At 45.8% G+C, this 4,881-nt stretch overlaps 1 protein-coding gene and 1 long non-coding RNA gene across 2 annotated transcripts in view; both read left to right on the top strand.

Annotated features, from left to right (window-relative positions):
* Positions 1–2,639, top strand: part of LOC106725282 — a 10,471-nt gene extending 7,832 nt beyond the window's left edge. The window contains exon 3 of the long non-coding RNA XR_001361145.1: positions 2,630–2,639. This is a non-coding gene — a long non-coding RNA (uncharacterized LOC106725282). The remainder of the gene's footprint in view (positions 1–2,629) is intronic.
* A 2,089-nt stretch (positions 2,640–4,728) lies between these two features.
* The window catches only part of LOC102242210 (ATP-binding cassette sub-family A member 3), a 273,880-nt gene continuing 273,727 nt past the window's right edge, over positions 4,729–4,881 (top strand). The window contains exon 1 of the mRNA XM_005861509.2: positions 4,729–4,753. The gene's annotated coding sequence lies outside the window, so the exon portion shown is untranslated. The remainder of the gene's footprint in view (positions 4,754–4,881) is intronic.

Raw genomic sequence — 4,881 nt, forward strand, 5'->3', positions numbered from 1 at the left:
TTCCTCTCTGTAAAAAATCAATAAAATATATTTAAAATAAATAAATAAATTTATATATTATTTTCAAATACATTTTTCTAATTTCTTTCCATCTCTCACACTTCTATTATAGAGAAAGGGCAAATAGCAATATTAAAATATTTCTGCTAATTAATTCCCTTTTAATGTGCATGAATTTCGTGCACTGGGCTACTAGTATTTGAAAAATGTTCTAAAATGTATAATGACAGGATTATGGTATTCATGGTATAGTAGGAATAATCATTAGACATTTTGCATTATATGATGACTTACTTAGAAATTTCTGTCTACAGTTTGAGGCCTTTCTTCAGAAACATGTTTTGAGAAGTACATTTAGTATGAAAAGTCTATTCATGTGCTGGCTGCTATTGTATTTGATCATGACTTCAAAAATAGCAATGACAGGTTGCCATTTAAGGTGAGAAAGTTTTATCTGAAGTCCTCATGATTATACTTTCATGTTTCAGAAATTTAATTAGGTAAAGGTGACATCCTCATTCTTTAAATGGGAAAAAATGTAACTTGCCCATGATTATAACTGATAGTATATAGTGCAGCAAGGGTTTAAATCCAGCTTCAACTTTAATTTTTCTTTTTGTTTTGTTTTGTGAATCCTCACCCAAGGATATTTCCCCATTGATTTTTAGGGAGATTGGTAGAGAGAGGGAAAGACAGAGAGAAACATCAGTCTGAGAGAAACACATCAATTGGTTGCCTCCTGCACACGCCCTGACCAGGGCCTGTGCCGGGGAGGAGCCTGTAACTGAGGTAGGTGCCCTTGACTGGAATCAAACCCTTGGGGTCTGCAGGCTGACGCTCTATCCATTGAGCCAAACTGGCTAGGGCTAATTTTCCTTTCTGAACATCACAGATTTATTCTGCAGCTGAAATAAAAGTGTTAACAGGTCTGAGTCCCTCTGGAGGCTCCAGGGGAGAATCTGTGTCCTTGCCTTTTCCAGCTTCTCAAGGTCGCCCACACTCCTTGGCTTGTGGCCCCTTCCTCCATCTCTCTCTGGTCCTGACTCTCCTGCCTCCTCCTTCTAAGGACTTGTGGTAACATTGAAGTCACCCAAATAATCCAAGACAATCTTCCCATCTCAAGAGCCTCCGCTTAATCTATCTGTAAGTCCCTTTTGCTACCTAAGGTGACATATTCACAGGTTCAGGGATTAGGACACGGACACTGATGGGGGTCATCATTCAGCTAACCACAGACTGATGTTCAGGTTGCTCTTTTGTGCTGGGAATCAAGGACCCCAAGGTCAGGGTGGGTGACAAGGAAAGCTGCCGCCTACAGGGATTGGAAGGGGCCGAGGAGCCACAGATGTGTGATGAGAGCATGGAGGCCCCAGACCTGGAAATGAGAAACCCTGACTTGGTGTCTCAACAGCTGTGTGACCTGGGACAGGTCACCACCTTTCTGAGCTTCACTCTCTGAAGGTGATGGGGTGGGCATGAGAGGCCCTCCTTGCAGGGTTTGGAAGAGCCAACTGGATCACATCATAAATTGCGTGGCCCAGTGCCCAACACAAAGTAGATGTGCAGCCTGTGCTGGCAACCGAGCATGGGGGCCTCTAAACCGAGTCCCCGGGAGATGATACCACTTGGGTGAAATGACTCACCCCGGGACCATCTCAAAGGTGAGAAAGAAAAGGGTGTCTCAGATGCATAACTCTGGTGACAGCCAAGAGACCGGAGACCTCACTGTGGCATAGAGTAGGTACATGATGGATGCGTGGAATGAATGCAGCTTCAACTTATTTTAATGACCAGTGCATTACACGGATGAGGAAAAACCACACTCTGCTATCTAAGGTCTTACATTCAGAAAATGGAGTAATAGAAACTAGTAAAAATATTCACTCTGCCAATCTGCCTGGCCAGGCAGATGCTTCCAGTCCTGCAAATGGTGGGTAAGAAAATAAGAATATGCCAGGTGAAAAAATAGGTAGCAATAAATATCTCCTGGAATTTCAGAAAGGGCATATCGATAATGTCATATTTAAACTTTCTAATGAGATAATTTTAAGTGTAATTGCTATTCTAACTTTGTAAGGTCAAGTTCACAGTAAAGCTGTCACTATATGAAAATTAAAGAACAAACACAAAACCACCAGGCCGTGTCTGGACCTTTTTTGGCTGAAGCAGCTCCCTTGCCGGGGGCTGTGAACTCTTGAAGGAATTTCTCTCTCTCCCCTCCATTCAGGACAGTAAAGTCTGCAGCATGTTTTGGCTCTAATTATTACGTGACATGCCTCCCTTTCCTGCATTTTATGACATGCTTTTAATACATTGTTTTTATGTATCCAAAGAAGTCATTGCTTCAACTTTCAGAATTCTTGGTTCTCGCTCTGCTGGCATGAAAAGAAGCTTCAGTAACCCATCAGTCATTCCTTTGGATGTCTTTGACATGTTAAAGTTTGGTGTTTTAAAAAAAAGCAGAGGCATATATACTAGCAGAAAATCCAACATTAAGGCTTCTTTCTTTTGAGTGCATTACTTCATTTCTGTTCTAAACCTGTAGTAATAGCTCTGTTAACATAAAAAAACATTCAAAACTGTGAAGATATAGGAGCAGAGACTGCAGGTTACTCTTCAGACACCCTAGATTTTAATTGCTTCAATTTCTGCTCCCTAAGTCCCATTGTTAGTCCATGTCCATCAACAGAACGGGGACAGAGAACTGCTTCCTCTCAGGTTCTCAGTTATGACGTCCTCCCATGTCCTCACCTCCCCTCTGTGCCTTTTCCCCACATGAACTTCGCAGCGGCTGGGAGTGGAGGAGAGGCTCATTTGGGTTGGGGCCGGAGGGGAGGACAGCGATGGTGATTGCACTTTTCTGTCGTTGAAGGTGTTTGGCGTTTTGGAGGAAGCGAAAGAGCAATTCAATTTAGAAGATTATTCTGTCAGTCAGATAACGCTGGAACAAGTCTTCCTGACCTTTGCCAACCTAGAGAACAATGGACTTGACGGCAACAAGGAGGTGCCCTGAGATTCAGTTCCAACCCGAGGCCTGTCTTCTTAGGCCTCTCTCTGCTACGCCTGGATACGTAGAGGGGCATTCCTGTGCGTGTGTAGATGTTGGTGTAAATATGCTTATGTAATAAAGAGTCCCCCAAAGGACCATATGTCCCTTCTTTGCAGACTTACATGGGTGGCCTGTGAAGCCAGCATGTGCAAATCTAAAGACATGTGGTGAAATTCATGCTCTCTCTCCTAGAAATATGTAAGACCAGCATTCATCAAGGTGGGAACAACCTATTTCTGAGAATTCTGAGTGTTTGAACAGAAACATCCAGAAATGATGGCGCTGTTAGATGGGACAGCTGGAAGACCATGAGATTTATTTTTAAGTTGAGTTATGGGTAAGAGAAGCATTATGCTTGGAACAAAGCATATTTCCCATGCATACACACATACATACATACACACACATACTCACCAATGTTATACCCCAAAATAATCTAATTAAAATAAATAGCAAAGTTTAAGGGGTAAATTGGGTTATTTCCAAAACTCAAACCAAGATTTTATATTTGTAAGATGATGTTTGCACGAAGACCACGCAGAGTCCAAGAACATAAAGCAAAAACAGTCTTTGAAAATAGGATGTTTTCCTTCCTACCCTTGCCTACCTCTGATTAAGAAGAAAAGATGGAGAAATGAGGTGGAGAGAGAGGTAGATAGAGAGCTCTTCTGATTCTTGTTTGGACAGCTGGAGTCCCCATGAACAACGGAAGTCTAATCATTTCTCCAAAATATGGGCAGGTGAGCAGCCAAGTGGAATGAGCCTTGTTGAATTGCAAGATGGAAAGAGTCCCTGAAGCTGCTCTATTTTGGGATGGTTTGTTCAAGGTTTTCATTGTCTCAGTCTTACAGTACAAGATGACATCCACAAGGTATTCTCTGTTCCATTGTTTTTAGCTAAATATAACCTCCTGTGAGTCCCATTCCCACACTACCATTGGTCTCCCAAAAGCGATTTCTGTAATTGTAAAATGTGTTTCCCGGGCAAGCCGCGATTCAAAGGGGGAGAGAAGCTACTTAGTAGCTCTTGCATCTAGTCTCCCCGTTGGCTTCCTCACTGACCCTTTAAGACATTCCCTTCCTCTGGTAGCCCCTCCCACTGTCCCTCCCTGCCCCCAGCTCACCTCTGCGTCTTCCAGCAAGAAACAAAGATATTGTGCATCAGGTCCTCTGCGGAGCACGTCCACAGGGTTAGCTGTCAGGAGGCACCTAAAGAGCATGCCCTGAGCCTAAGGCTAAGGGACATTACCCAGGGAAGAAACAAATCTGAAGAGAAGGTGGGGATGTGGACTGGCCCTGGGCTAGGCCTGTTTCACACCTGCCAGCAGCAGGAAATGCCCTCAGGGTCAGCCTGCTGGGCCACTGGGAGCTGTGGCCTGGGGGGGCACACAGGATACACTGTTCGGGGGTGGCTGGCAGGCTGGTGGCAGTAGGGGCACCTGCGTGAACCACTGGGAAGCCACACTTAATGGGGTGGGGACGGGGCGTGGGGTGGGGGAGGTGAGTGAGGCGAGTGTCCTCAGGCTGCACAAGAGGATCCCAGAGCAAACGCCTGAAGCAGCAGTGGAGGCCCTCGTCCAGCCGCGTCCTCCAGCGCCCTCTCTGACAGCCTGACCTGTGGCCCCCAGAGCCCAGCTCCTGGCACCGCGAGGCAGTCAAGGGCACCCGACAGCAGGGTCAGCATTAGGAACCTGTGACCCAGCCGGTAGGTGCACCGGAGGTGGAGGTGCCGTTGGGGCGGGGTCGGCCCAGAGGAGCGTCTGCGGACTCGGGGAGCAGGAGGAGGGTTTGCAGGTGGGTCAGCCGAGTGGCCGGCGGCGGCCCGGGCAGCGA

The sequence above is a fragment of the Myotis brandtii genome, unplaced genomic scaffold, assembly GCF_000412655.1.
Source record: "Myotis brandtii unplaced genomic scaffold, ASM41265v1 scaffold152, whole genome shotgun sequence".
Classification (NCBI taxonomy): Eukaryota; Metazoa; Chordata; class Mammalia; order Chiroptera; family Vespertilionidae; genus Myotis; species Myotis brandtii.